The sequence below is a fragment of the Diachasma alloeum genome, unplaced genomic scaffold (assembly GCF_001412515.2).
Source record: "Diachasma alloeum isolate Michigan unplaced genomic scaffold, Dall2.0 Dall_scaffold_00328, whole genome shotgun sequence".
In the NCBI taxonomy this organism is placed as follows: Eukaryota; Metazoa; Arthropoda; class Insecta; order Hymenoptera; family Braconidae; genus Diachasma; species Diachasma alloeum.
In genome coordinates, this window is record NW_021680467.1 from 335,956 (window position 1) to 359,285 (window position 23,330).

General features: G+C 38.3%; 1 protein-coding gene across 3 annotated transcripts in view; it reads right to left on the bottom strand.

Annotated features, from left to right (window-relative positions):
- Nucleotides 1-23,330, bottom strand: part of LOC107040381 (ankyrin repeat and sterile alpha motif domain-containing protein 1B) — a 101,482-nt gene that overhangs the window by 74,406 nt on the left and 3,746 nt on the right. The gene's annotated exons all lie outside the window — the stretch shown is intronic.

The following is a 23,330-nucleotide window of genomic DNA, read 5'->3' on the forward strand; positions in this document are numbered from 1 at the left end:
TTGTTTTTCTGATCATTTTTTTGCTCTAAAGGACACTTACTTTCCAAAAATCCACTTTTCTATAAATATTTTTAGAGTGTCACTTAAATCTTTGTTTTGTCGCATAAGTTTCTGACATTTATTTAAAAGGGGGAAATACTGTGTTATACGAGATTGATTAGGAGTGACCGATGCATTCAGTTGTTTCATGTTACGATAATTTCGTGTATTATTTCTGTGTCGAACTTTCTTTTCTTCTCCAGCAAAGCGATCAGTCCGATAACCACCTTGCCGTACTATTCCCCCTCATTTCCATGATTTACAAGAACCAACGAATCGCTAATAACACCAGACGATCCAGTCGCTGATTTTGGAGTCACTGAGAGTGGTTAAACGAATGGAGAAAACATTGGAGGAAGGTCATCGAGAATATCTGTGCAAAACAATTAATGTTTTCTCTATGTGTACAGAAAATTGTCATTGTTTATGTTGAATTTTTGTAACATTTTCCCATAAATCTCCCAAAGTTATGGTAAAAGAAAACACCGAGTCCACATGAAGTTTCTTCATCTGGGAAGAGCCAAGAGAACAGATTATAGAGTTTTCAATGTAATTTTTCAATGAATACGTTTATCGAAACATTCCAAAGTATTACATGAATCCACACTTGTCGATGTTGATGCAGGTTCATTGACAATGGAGATTCCATCAATCATGACATCATTGGACTGCTGGTTTGAACAGGACGGGGTTGCGAATGAATCATCTCTTTGCTCTTCATCGATTTTTTGTTTCTTCGCGCTCGACGTTTTTAGCATGTCCAGAACAGATTGTCTTCCACGTTTAATCTTAGGTTTGCTCCCATTCATTTCTTTAGGATCATTTAGGGTTCACCCATGCTTCAGTTTTAAATTTCTCTCATAATTAGACAAGATCCATCGCGATGTGCTCTTCTCTGTTGCAGATACCTTTTTAATAGTCTGGACTTTGCTACAGGCGTAGCACGCCATATGTGAAACATAAGTTTTAGAGACAGGGAAACCTACGTTATCATAAATATCTTTTACTTACAACTTGTAGGTTTAAGTTTTCAACTGAGATGTCTGCCCTAACCATCCCACTGTGCGTCGTTTTTTCTTCTCCAGGGGTATAGATCTCACATACTAGTTTCCTCTCAGAATCTAAATCACTTGTGCCCCTACTTTTACTCGAGTTTGGCTTCAACGGTGTGTTACCTGAGATTAATTTAGTCAGGGTACTTCCTTTCTCTAAGTCTTTGTCCTCTGCGACGTCCTTTTTCATCCAAAAGTCTAATTTTTTCTCTTTGACAAACTCCACCATTTCCAATAACAAACGACGATCACCAAGCAAAATTTTGAATCTATCTGGATTTTTATAATGATTCCCACAGTAGATCAGCATTCTCATCTAAATACTCTCTCATTTCCTCTACAGCAAATGTTTGAAGTTCATCGAGAGTTTTTTCATCAATTTGTGAAAAAGAAATTGCCTTGTTGAAGTGCTGGAAATTCAATATGTTTTCGATGTACAGTGGCACATTCAATCCTTTTGCCTTCTCCAGCAAATTCCAAAAATATTGAGAATCGTCTTCTTCCATTACGGAGAACTAGAATAAAAGGAAGGAAGATTCAATCAATAGAAAAAGCCGAAGAGAAATGATTTTGTCGTTTGTCGTTACTATTATTTATTGATTAAAACAGATACTTACCATCGGATAATCTCATAAAATGATACTCGATGGATACCGTCAGTCATAAAAATCGATCGTTTTTCTTTAAAAGGAAAATTGAAAATATTGTGGAAAGAGAAAATTTTCGTATCGATAACCGAGAATCAACAAGAATCAACAAGAATCAACGAAACATGACGCATGCGCAAGTGAGGGCGAACGACAGAGATCTCAGAGCTTCAGCCACGAACAGCTGAGGTTCCAAACAAAAATTAATCTAGCGATTTTTCATTGACAGTTGGTCGGAGTGATACTCCAAGTGATGATATCAAATAATAAAAATTCACTCGCCTCATTGGAAAGGGCCGACTGATTACACTTATTAGTGATTACACTGATTACATTTTGATTACAAAAATGATCAAAAAAATTGTAATCCCGTGATTTCAGTGATTACAATGAGTACATTGATTTCCCTGTGATTACACTTTGATTACATTAGCGAGTGACACCATGATTACGATTGTGAATAGCCCCTCGTCGATAACCAATAACCAGAAGTCGGTTTATATTCTAGTTCGAAATAGATACAGATTCTATCTGTAATATGTGAAATGTTGGTTTTTCTGTGGAGAGTAATGATGCCACGAATCAAGACGAGACCAGAAGTACGACTCATCTCGTCTCGTCTACCACCATGGTCGTAGTTTTTGTAGTTCATTAGGATAAATTTTATTGCGAAAGTGAAGAAACTTGATAGTCATGTATATAAAATTTTGTCGTAGAGTTGGATGATTTTTTTTCAAGTTTTTATTAAATTACTCGGCTTGGGTAATGTGGAGTATAGTGTCCATATCCACAATTCAAATTGATGGTTTTTGCTCGTAGAATTTCAAGTTATGGGGTTTTTTTGAGATCCTATATCAGCAACATCCCCGTTATGGATTCTGGGTAACGTTAACACGGCTCGAGCGTAACTAATATATATATATCCCTAGTAGAAATTTTATTGCGTACAAACGTCGCGGCGTAAGTAGGCGCGCGATATTGCCTTTCGCGGCGATGTACTTCAGAAAGGTACACAGCAGGATCTCTGAGACAGGGCTACGCGAGGTTTATGCGGGATGGACCTATCCGTGTTTCCCCTAACATCAAATCCCGTCAATTAAGAATTTACAATCTTCAAATTAGGCGTATTAATTCAAATCAACTATTGAAGGATTAATGATTTGTGAATGAATAATAATCTCTCGCAACTAATTGATGATTATTATTATCGGTAAAATGAGAAAATGAGAACGCACGCATCAGTGTCGTATAGGGTTCCAGCAGCGACCTAGCCGCGGAGTACCGCAGCGCACTCTATGCATGAATGTCGCTGAAACATGCCAAACAGCCAATGTCGCAGAGCATCTCACAATTTCTACAAGGGATTGAGAAAAGCGGAGATTTTTTGAGAAATCGCCACGCTTTTTCGATTGAACCAGAAAATATGATCCTTAGTTAGAGGTGTATCTTACTTTATCTGGCTGCGGCTAAATTGGATCATGGGTCTTTTCTCAGATGGAAAATGGGGTAAATAATAATGCAAACCTGTGGGTTGGTTTGATAGCCAAACTGCTATGAACTTGTCTCCCGATGACGGGAGTTAACTGTGAAACCAGCTCGCATATTTGCATTATAATTCACATGATTTTTTATTCAATCACAGCATTTTCATTCAAAAACTTTCTAGACATTATCATTCAGTGTGATGCCAAAATTTTCCAAATCAGAGACTAATTTTCCTCTATTAATTGAATAATTTACACATTACCAAATTATATGGTCCAGGTCCATATATGATTCTCCATAACTACAAATAGGATTATCGATTTTTCCCCCGAATAAATGACTATGTAAAAGAGTATGAATTGATTTAATTCTATTTCCATTGGTGATCATACTTCTAGACATTTTGGATTTCAAAAACCATTATTTATTGTATGAAGTCTTCAACGTTTTCAATATACTCCTATTTCTTTCTTTCAATTTGCTTTAGTAACGTACAAAATTATTGGACTTATGAAGTCCAATAATTTTGTACGTTGCTAAAACAAATTATTGGACTTCAAAAGTCTAATAATATTGTACGTTACTAAAGCAAATTGAAAGATACCCAGGATGAAAAATTTGAGTCTTTTTGGGGTCTGCAAGACTTGCGTCTGCGTCTATGAGAGAGTATGGCTCACCACCAGTAGCCATACTTTTGAGAGACTCTTCGTGGGACACGCAGCAAGACTGCCGAGAGACTGCTACCGGGCGTCTCTCGGCGAGAGGCTCCGCGTCTCTTACGTATCTCAATAATTAATTAATCACTAATAACTCCTTCAATTTCATTATTGGAAAATAATTGAAAATATTAATGTAGTTAATTCACAAATTGAACAATTATAAAACAAAAAAAAAGAAATCGGTTCAGCGGTTCCCCAAATGTTCCCTCCCGGTCGATCCGCCGTGTTCCCTTTTGTTCACCCATCCTTTTACTAACCCAACTCGCTACTGCTTAGCTTCAGTGATCGCAGGTTACCCCGGTATCTTCTGCGCTGTACAGCTGCTTGTGGCGAGTCAAATTTTTTTTCGCTTGATATGCGCAATTATTGAGAGGGAGGAGATAGGGGAAGCACTGACGAAGGTGAACAGTGGGGTAATATGGGATAACGGAGAGGGGCGCATGATAAGGGAAACTGGAATTAAATGGGGCAAAATGGGATACTGGGGTGGAGTGAACCAACTGGACAGCGGGGTAAAATGGAAAGCAGTTGTGCCATTTACTCGTGGGGTAAAACGGGAAAGCAGGTTAGTTAGAGTGGGGCAAAATGGGATAGCGGTTAAATGAACCCGTAAAATAAGCCGGAACGGTGAGTTACTCCGACAGTGGGGTAAAATGGGATAAAGGGGTGACTTGGAGTAGGGGTTGAATCCGAAAGCGAATTAATTTAATTTTTCAATTTTTGTACTTTTTCAATTTACTTTTCTAATTTTTTTATTTATGGTTGGGTAAATTGAATGATGGAATGAAATTAGATGGTCGAGTGTAGAATTGAATTTCCGAGTAAACAGGACGAGAATGCTATTCACTGCTCAGATTGTGGGGTAAAATGGGGTGAACTAAATGACAGGCTAATTAGCCGGAGGGGTAAATTGGGCGGCAGGTAAATTAAATACGGGTGTTTAGTGGGATGATCGGGTAAAATCGATAGCGGGGTAAAATGGGTGAGTCTGGCTAATATGAGGGTGGGGTAAAGCGGGACGGTGGGGTACAATGAAACAGCCTGGCAAATTGGACGATAGTCATGCCCGGGATAAAAATTTTTAGTCTATTGGATCTCTCCAAGACTGTGAAAGACTAAAATCAGTCTGCCTGGGTCTTCCGTAACCGGTTTCGCGTTTCGGAGAGTCTTTGGTGAGAGACTCGAGTCTATCTGAATCTTCGCCAACACGGTAGAGACTAGAGTCTCTCATTGAAAGATAGGGACTTAGAATTTTCGGGACTGATAATCAGGATCAAGCAAAAATTAATTATTGATTCATTAATTGTTAATTAAATAGACACTGGAGCAAGTATAATATAGTACAAAGGATGGTTGGGGGGGGGATAATAAATTGGACGACGGAGCAAGATAAGATAATCTGGTGATCGCGGGTGATGGACGAATTATATCGTGGGGTAAAATGGGATGAGTGGTGAACTAAATGACAGGCTAATTATTAGCTAGTGGGGTAAAACAGGAAGGTGAGGTAGAACGGAACAGCCTTGACCATGGGTAAATTTGGGCCGGGGGGGAAGGTGAAATAGGACAACAAAGTGAATTGGTCGGCGCACTAACCTGGATGTGGGGTAAAATGGGATAGCAGGATAAGATGGAATAACGGGTTGAGGCAGATCCGCTTTAAACCCTTATTCTGTCTTACTCCTTTATCCCATTATCAATCACCTTGTTGTCCTATTTCGTCGCCGGTCAAATTTGACTATCGTCCAATTTGCCAGGCTGTTTCATTGTACCCCACCGTCCCGTTTTACCCCACCCTCATATTAGCCAGACTCACCCATTTTACCCCGCTATCGATTTTACCCGATCATCCCCCTAAACACCCGGATTTAATTTAACTGCCGCCCAATTTACCCCTCCGGCTAATTAGCCTGTCCTTTAGTTCACCCCATTTTACCCCACAATCTGAGCAGTGAATAGCATTCTCGTCCTGTTTACTCGGAAATTCAATTCTACACTCGACCATCTAATTTCATTCCATCATTCAATTTACCCAACCATAAATAAAAAAATTAGAAAAGTAAATTGAAAAAGTACAAAAATTGAAAAATTAAATTAATTCGCTTTCGGATTCAACCCCTACTCCAAGTCACCCCGTTATCCCATTTTACCCCACTGTCGGAGTGGGGTAAAATGGGATAACGTCTCCCACACTCACCGTTCCGGCTTACTTTATGGGTTCATTTAACCGCTATCCCATTTTGCCCCACTCTAACTAACCTGCTTTCCCGTTTTACCCCACGAGTAAATGGCACAACTGCTTTCCATTTTACCCCGCTGTCCAGTTGGTTCACTCCACCCCAGTATCCCATTTTGCCCCATTTAATTCCAGTTTCCCTTATCATGCGCCCCTCTCCGTTATCCCATATTACCTCACTGTTCACCTTCGTCAGTGCTTCCCCTATCTCCTCCCTCTCAATAATTGCGCATAGGAAGCGAAAAAAAATTTGACTCGCCACAAGCAGCTGTACAGCGCAGAAGATACCGGGGTAACCTGCGATCACTGAAGCTAAGCAGTAGCGAGTTGGGTTAGTAAAAGGATGGGTGACCGAAAGGGAACACGGCGGATCAACCGGGAGGGAACATCTGGAGAACCGCTGAACCGATTTCTTTTTTTTTGTTTTATAATTGTTCAATTTGTGAATTAACTACATTAATATTTTCAATTATTTTCCAATAATGAAATTGAAGGAGTTATTAGTGATTNAATCGACCGTGAGGGGGAACATCTGGAGAACCGCTGAACCGATTTCTTTTTTTTTGTTTTATAATTGTTCAATTTGTGAATTAACTACATTAATATTTTCAATTATTTTCCAATAATGAAATTGAAGGAGTTATTAGTGATTAATTAATTATTGAGATACGTAAGAGACGCGGAGCCTCTCGCCGAGAGACGCTCGGTAGCAGTCTCTCGGCAGTCTTGCTGCGTCTCCCACGCAGTCTCTCAAAAGTATGGCTACTGACGCTGAGCCATACTCTCTCATACCGTGTTGGCGAAGATTCAGATAGACTCGAGTCTCTCACCAAAGACTCTCCGAGGCGCGAAACCTGTTACGGAAGACCCAGGCAGATTGATTTTAGTCTTTCACAGTCGTGGAGAGATCCAATAGACTAAAAATTTTNACGCTGAGCCATACTCTCTCATACCGTGTTGGCGAAGATTCAGATAGACTCGAGTCTCTCACCAAAGACTCTCCGAGACGCGAAACCTGTTACGGAAGACCCAGGCAGATTGATTTTAGTCTTTCACAGTCGTGGAGAGATCCAATAGACTAAAAATTTTTAACCCGGGGAAAGAAATAGGAGTATATTGAAAACGTTGAAGACTTCATACAATAAATAATATTTTTCGAAATCCAAAATGTCTAAAAGTATGATCACCAATGGAAATGGAATTAAATCAACTCATACTCTTTGAGTGAATTATTGGACTTTTTCTTCCAAAAAATTTTATTCTCGTTCGCCATCCCTCACAGGGTCATGCGCAATTACCTGGTTTTGGACAACTTGTCAATTCCCGGCATTTTAGCCGTTATAATACATTCGTTTTCTCTCTGCTCTAGCGTTTGGTAACCGTCTTTAGTTCTATCAGCTGCCAGCGTCTATACACACTGAGAGAAAATTCGAAAGTTCGGGTAACAAAAAAATATAGTTGAGGCTTATTTTGTAACGGATGCTATAATTTTTTGTATGCGGTACATAAGATTATGGTGATTTTCACAATCTTAATTTGGGAGAATCGGAAGCAGTTCCACTAACCAAAGGCCAAAAGTAACCACGACTACTACCAATAATGGGATTCCCTATAGCATGATACCATAGTTGCATAGTCATGTATACTAGGCATTGACATGTGCGAAGAGGGAAATTCAGATGGGGGGAATAATCCAACCGAATGCCCCTTGTGTTCCAAAATTGTAGAAAATTTTGCTCAAGTTTTCCGGCATATCAACGATCGGAAAATTTTTGCAACAAAATCCCTCTCGTTGCTATGCAACAAAAATATCGAAAAATTCTCGACACGTTTGAGTACTCGGAGCATTACGGCTGAAAAAATAAAGGAGGATAGAAAAGTCCCCTATAAAAGGATATTTTGCGATCCGGGTATTTTTTGGACGAAAAAAAAATGTTTTTTCCTATTTTTGGGGCGGAAGACGTATGGGAGAGAGTGCCCGAGTGGAAATTGCTTCAGGCCCACCTGAAGCACGATCAGAACTTGATCAGGTGTTAGTAAGGTTCGACTGATCCGGTGATTCCTGATGAGAACCTGACCAAGTTCTGATCTAGCAGATCGGATCCGAAAAACTACAAGCGGATTCAGATCAAGTTCTGATCAGGTAGACATGATCAGATGATGCCTGATGAGAACCTGACCAAGTTTTGATCAGGTAGGCACGATTTCACCCTGAGGTCGGCTGCCTGACTCCAATTTGAGCAAATTCGGATTTGATGTCTTTGATCGGCATTAGAACGGGGTCAATTGAAGAAAAAATGATCAGATTCTTATCCGGTCCACCTGACATTAATTTTAATAAGTTTATCGGCTAATTTAATTAACTATTATTATACTATTCAAATTAAGTTTTATCAACCATTATCAATAATTATTTTCAATCTTTAAAAAGGATCATTATACTGTAATTAAAATAAATTAAATTAAATTAAATTAATTTAATTTAATGAATTTAATTCAATTAATCAATTTAATTAACAGCCAGCCCTTCTGAAATGCACAGAAGGAAGGGATGATGATGCCGTAAATACGTATTAGAGGAGTATCAAACTTACACGTGAATGATCTTGAGAAAAAAAATCACCAAATGTCTATTTATTTATTAGTGTTATTGTTATTATCATGATCATTATTCATTAATGAAATAAATAAAAATTTAATTGAACATATTTTATCTCTGAGAATACACACGCACATCCGCGAGATCAGGAATAATCGTAAATTCAACGAATACCCCGATACAAATCATATAGGCAATGTACAGGTTACTCAATAGTAATAGCGCGATAGCGTAGTAGTTAGGGCATATATTCTATAGGATTAGTAATCATAGGGTCCCCGGTTCGATCCCCAGCATCGGTAAAAAAATAATCAGCTTTTTCAGAGGTAATAACAGTAGAGATTCATTAAGAGAGGCGGCCTACGGTGAAAGAATTGAATTATCTTTTGTTTTGGATTAATTATCATTGATAATTGTTATTGATACTGACTGACAGGTCATCCGGTTTTCATACAGTTGACTTGATCAAGTTCGGATCCATTCGTCCTGATCAAATCCGGATTAGTCAGAGGCGTAACATGTCTGATCAAGACCGGATCTGTCAACTTGATCAATACCTGATCAGTGGTCAGGTCTAACCTGATCCAAACTTGATCAAGACCTGACCGGAATTTCCACTCGGGTGGCCACCATACACATAGAAAAAAAGTGGATTAGCATTAGAAACTAATTTCTAGATTTTAGAAACTCCTGTTCTTAAATTTTATCCTTGATGGGATCATAAAAACTAACCAATTTGGGGATTGTTTTTAAGATCTAATATTTTCTAAAACGAATCCTCAACTTTTCTCAATTTTAGAAAATTTTCAAATTTAACTAGAAAATTGGCAAAAATTTAAAAGTTTTAAGTGCCCCATACATAGGGTGCCCAAATATCGGGAGTTTCAAATGTGAGGAGAGCGGATTTTGCAAAGAGGGGGGTGGAAGGGGGAGGGAATTAAGTATTCACAACCAAAAAAATTGAGTCGGTGAGTTTTTCAAAAATATCTCCGAAACTGAGGGAAATGGCGAATTTTTACTAAAATTTCTCCCCCCAAAATTTTGTAAAAATTCACTATCTCCCTTAGTTTCGGAGATATTTTTGAAAAACTCACCGATTCCGTTTTTTGGCCTTTGAATTCCGAATGCACCCCCCCTCCCCCGCTTATCCCGCCCTTCCATATTTTCGTAAACATTAGCTATCTCCCTTAGTTTTGGAGATATTTTTGAAAGACTCACCAACTCCGTTTTTTTCGCTTTGAATTCCGAATGCACTCCCGCCTTGCCCCCCCAAATTTTCGTAAAAATTCGCCATCTCCCTTAATTTTGAAGATATTTTTGAAAAACTCACCGACCCCGTTTTTTTGGCTTTGAATTGCGAATGCACCCCCCTTTACCGCCCTCCCCCCCACCAAATTGTCATAAAAACCTGAGTCGAAATTTTACCGGGTCTCCCAACGTAGTTTCAAAAGGTCCACTGATGGGTTTAGGTCGTTGAAAGTACGTTGTCCAGTGTACAGGCTCAAATGCACCGATTCAACCGAGGGGTTACTCACTCCATAATTGAGTGACACCATGATTTCGAAATGAAGACGATTTCGGATGAATTCGGCAGTGATTTCGGTGATTTCGGAAAGAATGATTTCGGTGATTTCGGATGATTTGATCAATTCGAAATCAGTGATTTCGGAAAAAATGAAGTCATTGAAATCACGATGAATAAAGTTAATAAATCATAGATGTCGGGCACAATGGGACGTTCTAAATTATGAAACATAAAAACCGCCTACAGGGTTCAATTTCACGAGGGTTACGAGGGTCCAATTCAACAAGGATCACGAGGGTTCAATTAGGCGAGGGTCAAGCGTCTAGAGATTTCAATTTCACAAGGGTCACGTGGGTCAAGCGGTTCAATTCCACGACCGTCAATTACGCTACAAAGATTAGGGCTACAAAAAAAGAGTATTTTTAGTCACTAGGGCGAAGCCCATTAACTCTTGCACCTAGAATACAAAATAAGAAATAAATACAGAAACACGAAACTAACAATTAGTGAATTCTGTTTTTCACAAAATAAACTTTACAACAATGCAATTATAAACCTAACGAGTGATCCTACGAGAAAATGTCAAATGAATTTTTTGTAGATGAAAAAATTCGGTACAAAAAATGTTTTATGACTTTTCCCTTTAAAACCACTCTTCATTGAGATAATTAAAAAATTAACAAAGAGTTAAAAAAATCAATTTATCGTCAAGTTTGTTTCTTCATAAAATTAGAGTTTGTTAAAAGTGTAAATATTTCGATAAAGAAACATCCGTCGAAAAGGGTCATAAGGACTTCTTTGTAGCTCACTAAATTCTCTTGAATTACTTCCTCGATAAATCATCTATTCTCATAATTTATTTTCAAATGCTACAAGATCGATAATGGACGTGAAATCAGAGTTCTAAATGGCCACTCAAAACATAATCTATAATTTTTATTACGCAATAGGAAATTACTATTAAGTTATCCGAATGGAAAAATTTCTAATCCTTATAATAATTGCCACTTCAAATCAAATAATTCCAAATCAAATAACTCCATAAAATTGGACCCTTTAGACGCTTGAAGCTCATCAAACGAAACCCTCGTGACATTAAACCCTGCAGGCGCTTGACCTTCGTTAAAAAGAATCCTCTTGACCCTCGTGAAATTGGTCCTTTCAGGCGCTTGACTCTCGTCAAATTGAACCTTCGTGACCTTTGTGAAATTGGTCCCTTCGAACGCTTGAACCTTGATGAAATGAACACTAGTGAACCTCGTGAAATTGAACCCTTTCGACGTTTGACCCTCCTTAAATAGAACCCTAATGACCCTCCTAGAATTGAAACCTTTAGGCGCTTGATCTTCATCAAATTGAANGACGTTCTAAATTATGAAACATAAAAACCGCCTACAGGGTTCAATTTCACGAGGGTTACGAGGGTCCAATTCAACAAGGATCACGAGGGTTCAATTAGGCGAGGGTCAAGCGTCTAGAGATTTCAATTTCACAAGGGTCACGTGGGTCAAGCGGTTCAATTCCACGACCGTCAATTACGCTACAAAGATTAGGGCTACAAAAAAAGAGTATTTTTAGTCACTAGGGCGAAGCCCATTAACTCTTGCACCTAGAATACAAAATAAGAAATAAATACAGAAACACGAAACTAACAATTAGTGAATTCTGTTTTTCACAAAATAAACTTTACAACAATGCAATTATAAACCTAACGAGTGATCCTACGAGAAAATGTCAAATGAATTTTTTGTAGATGAAAAAATTCGGTACAAAAAATGTTTTATGACTTTTCCCTTTAAAACCACTCTTCATTGAGATAATTAAAAAATTAACAAAGAGTTAAAAAAATCAATTTATCGTCAAGTTTGTTTCTTCATAAAATTAGAGTTTGTTAAAAGTGTAAATATTTCGATAAAGAAACATCCGTCGAAAAGGGTCACAAGGACTTCTTTGTAGCTCACAAAATTCTCTTGAATTACTTCCTCGATAAATTTCATCTATTCTCATAATTTATTTTCAAATGCTACAAGATCGATAATGGACGTGAAATCAGAGTTCTAAATGGCCACTCAAAACATAATCTATAATTTTTATTACGCAATAGGAAATTACTATTAAGTTATTCGAATGGAAAAATTTCTAATCCTTATAATAATTGCCACTTCAAATCAAATAATTCCAAATCAAATAACTCCATAAAATTGGACCCTTTAGACGCTTGAAGCTCATCAAACGAAACCCTCGTGACATTAAACCCTGCAGGCGCTTGACCTTCGTTAAAAAGAATCCTCTTGACCCTCGTGAAATTGGTCCTTTCAGGCGCTTGACTCTCGTCAAATTGAACCTTCGTGCCCCTTGTGAAATTGGTCCCTTCGAACGCTTGAACCTTGTTGAATTGAACACTAGTGAACCTCGTGAAATTGAACCCTTTCGACGTTTGACCCTCCTTAAATAGAACCCTAATGACCCTCCTAGAATTGAAACCTTTAGGCGCTTGATCTTCATCAAATTGAACCCTAGTGACCCTCGTGAAATTGAACCCTTCAATCGCGTGACCCTCGTTGAATTGAACCCTCAATTTTGACTCTTATTTCTCACCATTTTTCAATTCCGTGGATTTTTATCCTCATTTGCTACTTTCATTTGTTACTCTTATGCCCGACATTTTAATTTCAATGATAAAATTCGAAGTTGTACGGATGGCCCCCCCAAGATTCATTGATTTCGGACGATTTCGAATGATTTCGGAAGGGATTTCNCAAGTTTGTTTCTTCATAAAATTAGAGTTTGTTAAAAGTGTAAATATTTCGATAAAGAAACATCCGTCGAAAAGGGTCATAAGGACTTCTTTGTAGCTCACTAAATTCTCTTGAATTACTTCCTCGATAAATCATCTATTCTCATAATTTATTTTCAAATGCTACAAGATCGATAATGGACGTGAAATCAGAGTTCTAAATGGCCACTCAAAACATAATCTATAATTTTTATTACGCAATAGGAAATTACTATTAAGTTATTCGAATGGAAAAATTTCTAATCCTTATAATAATTGCCACTTCAAATCAAATAATTCCAAATCAAATAACTCCATGAAATTGGACCCTTTAGACGCTTGAATCTCATCAAACGGAACCCTCGTGACATTAAACCCTGCAGGCGCTTGACCTTCGTTAAAAAGAATCCTCTTGACCCTCGTGAAATTGGTCCTTTCAGGCGCTTGACTCTCGTCAAATTGAACCTTCGTGACCTTTGTGAAATTGGTCCCTTCGAACGCTTGAACCTTGATGAAATGAACACTAGTGAACCTCGTGAAATTGAACCCTTTCGACGTTTGACCCTCCTTAAATAGAACCCTAATGACCCTCCTAGAATTGAAACCTTTAGGCGCTTGATCTTCATCAAATTGAACCCTAGTGACCCTCGTGAAATTGAACCCTTCAATCGCGTGACCCTCGTTGAATTGAACCCTCAATTTTGACTCTTATTTCTCACCATTTTTCAATTCCGTGGATTTTTATCCTCATTTGCTACTTTCATTTGTTACTCTTATGCCTGACATTTTAATTTCAATGATAAAATTCGAAGTTGTACGGATGGCCCCCCCAAGATTCATTGATTTCGGACGATTTCGAATGATTTCGGAAGGGATTTCGAAAATGATTTCGGAGAGCCGAAATTACTTGATTCCAGTGATTTCGGCGATTTCGGAGTGATTTCGGAATGATTTCGCACCAGAGTGGCGCCATGATTTCGGGACTGAGTAGCCCCTCGGATTCAACCTACTTTCGACGTAAATACCGTCTCTTTTTTTCCATTTTTCCAGATTGTACGTTGAAATTAGATTGAAACTAAACGTATCCCCAACGTTCCTCCATCGTACATTCTTTCCTTCCTTCTTCCCCCCCTTCCCTCTTTACACTACGAGTTCCATTCTAACGTCGATTAATTGACTAAATCTTGCATGAATTAATCGGGGGAAGAATGGCAAAAATATAAATATTATTAACTCAGTGAAACAAAAATGGGAAAAAAACACGAAGAGAAATATTCAATAAAAATTACCAGAAAAAAGACGTAAAAATTAAGTTTCGAAACGTAATCTGGGAGCGAAGTAAAATTCAATAACAATAAGTGTCAATCGTCACGTAAATTCTACGATCTGTTCCGTAAAAATTAGTCATCCGTCCGACGCCTCACGGCTAGCCATGAGTCACCGTGAGGGGGAGATTTTAACAACACGTTCCGTAATTTTTCCGGAACTTTTCGTAATAGTACATTACGCAACTAGTGCGGAAAGCAGGCGGTATCACTCGGGCGGCTCCGCAGCCGCCCGAGTGATACCGCCTGCTGTCCGCACGTGATGCGTATACTGTTTTATATGATAAGTGCGTGATGAAGTCTGATGGCGGAGGAGGGGGGGAGTGGGGGGTGTGCCCGGGTAGAAATCACGCCGCTCGAGCTCGCCTCGGAACCCGTATCCCANTCTGAATCCCCGGTTGAATTTCTACCCGGGTGGGGGGCGAAGCCGCCCACGAGAAAAGGGGTCCAGGGGGCGAAGCCCCCCCCGGGGGGGGTTGCTGTTAGAACAATGGGTTTCACTTGAGTGTGGGTAGGCGCTTGAAACCTGCTACTTTCCAGTTGACTATAGTCAATTGAAACCCATGCGGTTACACGCACGTATCATATAAAAATTCTTAAACATCCAAGAATTTTCATGTTCTGAGGTATAATAAGTCTTGAAGTTTCTGTTCGATTTTACAACTTCCAGAAAAATTACTTGACTTTTTCGTATTTTTTCGGTGACAGACCCGAAAATTTACTGACCGTTTCAGATTTATTCTCTTATATTCCTATAGAAATTCACTGAAAACGATTCTCGCTTGCGGATTACGTGAAATGTTCCGTAATTTTTCTTGAATATTTCTCTCCGTGAAGAAAAAAAAGAGATATCCCTGCTTGTAGTTCTGCCGTGTTCCCTTTCGGTCACCCATCCTTTTTCTGGTTTTACTCGCTACTGCTCAAGCTCAGTGATCGCAGGATATCCCGGTATGCTTCTGAGCTGTAGAGTTGCGTGTGGCAAGTTGAATTATTTTCGGGTTTATACAAGCAACCAATAAGAAGAAAAATAGGAAAAAACAGAAAGAAAGTAGGCAATAGAGTAATACAGGAAATTAAGAGGGAAGGAGCAAGGGGAGGAGATGAGAGGGAATTAGAGTCCATATAGGTCTAAAGCGTCTAAGGGTCGGACCGTTCATAGTCCGTGAGGGTAAAGATCCGATGAGTGTAAGAGTTAGTTGAGTCTGAAGGATCACGCGAATCTAAGGGTCAGTTGAACCTAAAGGTCAAAAGAATACGAAGCGTCAGTTCAGTAAGGGTCAGATAAGTGAAAGGCTCAATTGAGTTAAGGATCAGTTGTGTTCAAGTATCAGTTGAGTTTAAGGGTCAATGGAGTTTAAGGGTCAAATGAATCTAAGGGTCAGATGAGTATGCGAGCCAGATGGGTTTTTTTATCAATAAGCGTAAAACCTTCAGCATAAGGCCAGATGGATATAAGGGTCAGCCGAGTCCGAAGAATCACACGAATCTGAAGGTCAAAAGGGTAGGAAGGGTCAGGTGAATATAAGGGTCAGTTGAGTATGGGTCAGATAAGTAGAAGTCTGAGTTGAGTTTAAAGGTTAGATGCGTCTTGAGGATAGTTGAGTTTAAGGGTCAGATGGGTCTAAGGATTAGTTAGATTAGGATTAGTTAGATTAGTTAGAGTCCGAAGGATCATACGAATTTGAGGGTCTGTTGAGTAAGGGTCATATACGCAAAAGCTTCAGTTCAGTTTAAACGTAAATTGCGTCCAAGTGTTAGTTGAGTTTAATCGTCAGATGGGTCTAAGGGTTATTTGAGTCCGAAGGATCAGGCGAATCTAAGAGTCAGTTGAGTCTAAGGGTCAAACAACTACAAAGGGTCAGGCGGATTTAAGGGTCCGTTGAGTGTGAAGGATCACGCGAATCTATGAGTCAGTTGAGCCTAAGGGTCAAAAGAGTACGAAGGGTCAAGCGAATCTAAAGGTCAGATAAATAAAAGGCTGAGTTGAGTTTAAGGGTCAGTTCAATCTAAAAGTCAGATGACCTTTGGCTCACCTGACCCTCAGAATCGATCTGACCCTCAGACTCATTTGACCCTTATTCTCGTCTTAGACTCATCTGACTCTCAGGCCCAATAGGACCTTCGCACTCATCTGTCCCATACACTCAACTGACCCTTACACACAACTGGCCCTTAAATTCAACTGACAGTTGAACTCAACTGAGGTTTTTAATTATCGGACCCTTACAAAACAGACCCTTGGATTTGCCTGACCCTTCGTACTCTTTTGACCCTTAGGCTCAACTCACCTTTAAACTCAACTGACATTCAATCTCAACTGAGGCTTTCACTTATCTGACCCTTAGATTCGCGTAATCTTTTGGACTCAACTCACCCTTATACTCATCTGACCCTTATACTCAACTAACCCTTCTGACCCTTGGACCCAACTCACCCTTAAGATGCAGGATTATTTGAACTTCGAACTAATGTTATTAATGTACTAACACTAATAATTTAGTTACGTGAGTCTTTAACACGGTAATGAATTTTTCAATTATCGTCAATATAATGACCTTGATACAATCAAATGCACCCGAGTAGAAATTTAGTCAGGCAGACCTGTTGGCAGAGAAAGCCCTGCTCCGGTATCGATACGGTATATCTGATTACGGCATGCCAGATCAGGGCCTGAAGGGGACCATTGCATGTTCACCTTGCCAATAAATTCCAAACTTTAAGCAGGCATGCCTGATCATACCCCAGACAGGGCCTTTTGAGCGTACCGTGGTAGAGAAAAATTAAAGTTACACTAGGCATGTCTGATAAGGAAAATTCCGGGGTCTTTTTCAGCCTATTTTGATTGAGCACGAGTGCTTGTTGAGTATACCGGATACGGCCAACTCGATCCGGCCATGATCAGGACCAGGTAAGGTACGCCGGGAATCCTTAACTTCGAAAATTATATAAGTTCAATACGGCGAACCTGATCCGGCAATGATCAGGTCCGGATAAGGTATGCCGTACGGGACTTAGAAAAATTTTCACCAAACAAAGGGTCGGGGTGGAAATGGTAAAGGAGGGTGGGTCGGCGGGGAGGGGGGATCATGATCAGGAAAATTATACTAATTGATATGATTCTAGATTTCCTTAAATACTACAATTTTATTGGGAGTATTATTGATATACTCAAAACAAACGATCACTTTTAGAATGGTACGGTGGTCGAGTGGATCGGGTACAGAACTCGAAAGTGACCCTCGTGACCCCTTATACCACTGCTCACGCAATGGATAAGAGGGTTGCCGCACATGCGAGAGGTTTCGGGTTCGATTCCTGGTCGGGTAGAATGGTGATGATTTAACCATTCAAAGTTGGGATCCATCGGCCGCTACAATAGATCTTGATACATTTAGATGGCATAGGCGCACGAAGCGCCCACTTGCCGTTCAGTTCCTGTTTTTCTCATTACGCAAGTCACTATTCAATTTCTTCGAAAATCATCGGAATCTAACCGTATTAGATCCATCTTCTCATTGGTTCTTATTATTGTTTCAATCGTAACTTTTCGATTCCAGCTCAGAGTTCTCATTACATCTATTTCGTTCGTTTCTTAATAAGAAATAATCGAAAATATTCAGAAGTCATTACCAAGGCTGCTATAACCTTCTTCATAGCTCAGTTTCCGTTAAGAATGCAATCATTTTTTTCTCACATTTCTCCGAGGAAATACCCATAGAAGACAAGAAAATCCGTGCGCGTGCTCCCACTCACACACACTCCCATGCACACACATCGCCGTATTCCGCATCGAGAAAAGATGTAATTTATCAGAAAAGTAAAATTGTTTCTTGAATGTATAACGATTTCGAAAAAAGCTAGTGAACTGCTGATTAAATGTCTTCCAGTATTACATGATTTGTGCGTTATATCAAGATTCATCGTGTCTAACAAAAAAAACTTGAAATCGCATCGTTATGCATGGAGAAATGGCCTCGTTTACAAAAAAACGCTAATTTTCGACTTTTTTCCAAATGTTTTTTGGAAAAAACTGGAGAAACGCTGAGACGATCGTCTCCATAATCTAATCAGATTCAAGTCACATGAAAATACAGCGATTAAAAAAAAAAAGTCAAATCGCATCGTTTGTTCAGCAGGAATCGTGGCACAAAATTTTTGTCACAGACGTACGCACACACATACACACATCCACACATACAGACAGGTACCTGAAAAGGGTCAGAAGTGGTTCCAAAGGTCATGAAACGTGGAGAAATGCTTAAATTTCCACAGTCGATTTTCGGGGTCATTACAATAACTTCCTTCCTTCGGGTCGGGAAGTTAAAAATTGACATCACCATGGTGTCAACATGAATGTGGTAATTAACATAGTTTGATGTGAAAACTAAAAATCCACTCTGTACCAAAAATTGACTCAGAGCTAACGGCGAAGTGAACACCCAAAAAGAGTTGATTTTAACAGTGAAATATTTAACTCCTCACATTAGTTACATGAAATGTACTTGTCAAATAGTAAATTTGGCCATGTCATCAGTAATTGTCATATTTTAGTCGGTCTTATCACCGTCCCTGATATGTCACATACGCCAATAATAAGGCAAGTCATTTTTCAGTAGCCCTGCCCGAAACATCTGGTTACATCACTCAACTTACTCTCAATTTCAAATAATTTTTGTGTGAAGAAAAAATACTCCAGGGATTTGAGACGAAAAGAGAAATATCTTGGACTTGCGCCTGTTTCGCATAACTGTACACACAAGCTTGCGGAGAGCTAAGGCATCAATCGATAGTTTCCTCCAACGAAGAGAAAAAACGATATGAGCCGAGACGTGTATTCTACCCTCGCCGGATATAACTCGGATAAATGCCCATCGAATAAACGAAACGAGTGGGCTGCACCCTCTCAGTCCTCCTCTCTATTTCTTACTTATTTTTATAGGTTTGTTTTTTTATTTCCTTAAACATCAAAGGAAATGCGAAAAAATCAATGGGAGTGGGTATGAATTAATTAGCGATCTCTAGACACGTAGGATGAAAGGAAGTGGGCTTTGTAGTTATGCGAAAAAGCTGAAAGCTTAATGGGTTGGACGAGTGGCAATTCACTGGGATGTTTAGCTGCACTAGCTGAAGTTAAAGTGTCACACATTACTTTAGGGTTTGATAAATGAGCAATTTTAGAGAGTGTAAATAATTCTCAAGGGGAGGGGATTGAATTAATCGCTTTAATCATCTGTATTGCGCTAATAATAATTAGTATCTCAGTAAAAGTCTTTTAAATTTTTGTGTAATTGACACTGATATTTTTGTGCAGATTATTTTGGAAATATCCCACGAACCAGTAGGCCTCGTGTAAAATGTTGGATGATCTTTTTGGTGGATGATAAAATTCTCCAGGAATGAGAAAAGCCCTTTGCGTAATTCCCCAAAATTGATATGACATTCCTTTAATAAAGTTCCATTAACATTTTGATGATTAAAGAAGAACAATTAAATTCTGCCAACTTTTTGTGGACCCTGAATACTGAAAATTAAACATCATGAAAGTGATAATAAAAATCAAATCGTTCCTTTTCGAAAAATTAACTGATACAATGCTCTTCAAAAATACTTCATTGTTGAATTATCTAAACCTTTTCATTGAGATATTTTCAAAATGATCCAACGACCTGTTTCACTGGTACGTTCAGACTTTTTGTACTGATGATTTTGTAAATAACATTGGAACTAGCACACGTTAAGAATATTGTCATGGGACCTTTCCAATGAGTGATGAAACTCTCACAAGAAAGTCGTTCATCTAAAAACCATCGCTTAGGAAATATTTGCCATGAAAAAAGAACGATCAGTTGCGATAGATGCAAAATTGTCCTACAGGTGATTTTGTAAGAATCTCGAGAATGAGTACATTTAAAGGTAAATATCAAAGGACCTTTTTTGCAGGTCATAAGATTCTGTAAGAGAGATGTCTTTCGATGAATTCAAAAATAAACCTCCTCCCTTTGAAGTGATTTCAAAAAAATCTGATGATCTGTTTTGGACGATCGGATTTTTTATGCAGACTTTTCCCTGGATATCTTTAACACTAGTAGGATCATTCAGAAATGTCAAAGAACCTTCTTTATAGTCAATGCAGTTCACTACAAAAAATTTCGTCTGCACTGATAGAATGATCCATTTATTCCAAACGAGATTCGTTAACTATATCAACGAATGGTAGAGTTGAATGTGAAAAAATAAATATTAACTAATAGTTAACAAATGGTACAGTTGAAAAGTGAAAGTCACGTCAAAACAAGGTTCCTCAAATATGCATTTGTTAACTATTAACGAATGAATACTCGGTGAGACCGGATAGACCCTAGCCTCCAACCAAATCCATTTTTTAACAATAATTAATCCTTCCTATCGGTGTGATCAATTTAGTTGAACCCCATTATTCGGGGGATATGTGTCAAAAAAATTGAACTATCAGTTCTAATGACAGAGTAACGTGCAAAGTGATTCAAAACATCTTCTATAAATCTTGCCTAGGAGTAGATTTTAAGAAAAATCTGAAAAATCTTTTCCCGCCAGAAAGTCAAATCAGTAGCGAAGTGGTCAAACGGTTTAAGTCAATTTAGTCGTTAGTTGAGTTTTCCAGAAATGTTTCCGAATTTAAGGGAGATAGCGAAATTTTCATAATAACCTTTTTTGTAGAGCGATTTATTGCTACTAAAAAAGTTATGAGAAAAATTTTGCTATCTCCCTTAGATTTCGAGATATTCATTGAAAACTGGCCAATAGCCAAAATCGACTTAAACCGTTTGACCACTGAAATTCTCTATAAAAATTATTTTTGGATTAATTTCTTCAACCCCTCACGTACGGGATCGATGCTTGGTATCGACTCATGCGAATGTGAACACTTGTTTTCAAAATTGATTATTTCCAAATCTATGAAGAATAACTTGATCAGGAAAATAAAACTGGAAACCGGAATAATGTAGCTTTAATTAGATACTGGTTTTATAATTTTCCATTCATTAGAAATGATCGAATTCGAGTTGGATTGAGCGTACACTGCGCTTGGTAACAGAAGGGCCCCGTCCATAAGGGGTTAAACTTGTTCTTTATGAAGATGAGCGCATGATCATCGCTAAATTTGTTTTCGAGTTATCTGAAGAATAATTGCAATATAAGTTGTCAAGCGTTATTTTTTTACGGGAAATATTATTAGATTCAGGACAGGTCCCCATGATCTTTGATTTTTGAACGACTTGTTTTCGAGATATATATGTATAATAAGGGGAAGTTCAGTTGAATTGGAATAAAATACAGAAAAAACTGTTAAAATGATCATTTAATCATCTTCTCATTAATATTGAATTTTTATGCAAATTTTACTGGCTGTTCGCTGTGCAAGCGTAACCAAGCACATGAAAACTGATGAGTGGACTGATTCATCCTGAATAAGACATGTGGAAGACTCAATTATCGAGTACCAAGGCTGAGAAGTGCAGACTCGAGGCAGTTGACACAGCGTTGACCTCGCTCTTCGATTTTCATCGTCAAATTGAATGGGGAGTGGGTCAATGGCTGTGAACTAGGTGCATTATGAAAACGAGTTTTATATCGACGTACAACTTGACATTGTTCAAGGGATAATTAGTGAGAGGGGGACAATGGGGGGTGAATTGCAGAATTGGAAAATAATTCGGTGTAGATTTAACATTGATACAATCAACGTTTCATGAATTATTAAACGAGTTGTCCGCCCGATGTTCGCAAATGCCGGAATCACTGCGGAACATGTTGTCAAATTGGTTTACAAATTAGTGGCATTGAATGGAAGTGAAAAGTTTGATTCGTTTCAATTTGGAGAAGATTAAGTTGTGATTAATTTTGGAGTGAAGGGATCGAATGAGATGGGCCGAAAGCTCTCGTGTAGGTGAATACCTGGAGAATGAAAGATTCTAGAAGATTTTATTAAGGTACTTCTTCAGTGAGTTATACTTGGTGAAAATTTCGCAATGAACTGAAGACCTAAAATTTGGATCATATGTTGTTGAGGACATGTGAAAACGATTTCCAAAATTTCAAGTATTTTTTCCACGCAAATTTTTTAGATATGCATCGACAAAAACTTGAAAAAGACAAAAATTGAATGTTTGACGCCCAAAATGGCGTTGATTGACTTTGATTATAAACAGTATGAAGTGTATTTCAATGTATACTTATATGTTACATATTTTTTTGTTACGTAATCGAAGTCGTTTTAGGATGTTTTGACCAAATTCGTGGAATTTCGAGAAGAAAAAATTAAAAATAAAATAGATCCAGGACGAAACACAACTTGTATGATGGCTCAAAATACTTGTTTTAATTACAAGAGTTACTGAAAAAAAGATGAGAAAAATAAAATAAGACATAATTTAGAAAATACAAGTTTTTATTTATTTTTTTTGAAAATTCGGTATTATGGGCACCTAGGGATTGGAAAAAAAATACCCAGAATCTTCTTATAGCTAATGGAAAATGGAAAATTTTGACGCGTCATAACTAAAAATCGGCTGAATAGAACCCGAGTTATTGACAAAAAAAGAAAAAACAAATGAAAAATCATATCGCCAAAATGGTCTGTCAAAAAAATCTGAAAGAAATTGAGAAATACATTTTCCAGCCCCTCCCCCCACCAATTCCAATCAATTTCCAAGAGGATGAGAGTCAGCTGTTGACTTATTTGCCATGGAATACCTCATATAGAAAAAAAATGTGAAAATAAATTTGCTGTAGCCTATGAAATGCCGTACAAGAGATCAGCCTGTGAATTGATATGAGAAACGAACTATTAGAGTAGAGAATTCCAAAAAATTGGAAGCAATAATTTTATCAATGTTTCTGAAGCTAATATGTATACACAGATGAAACTACTAAGAGAAGTCTCCTGC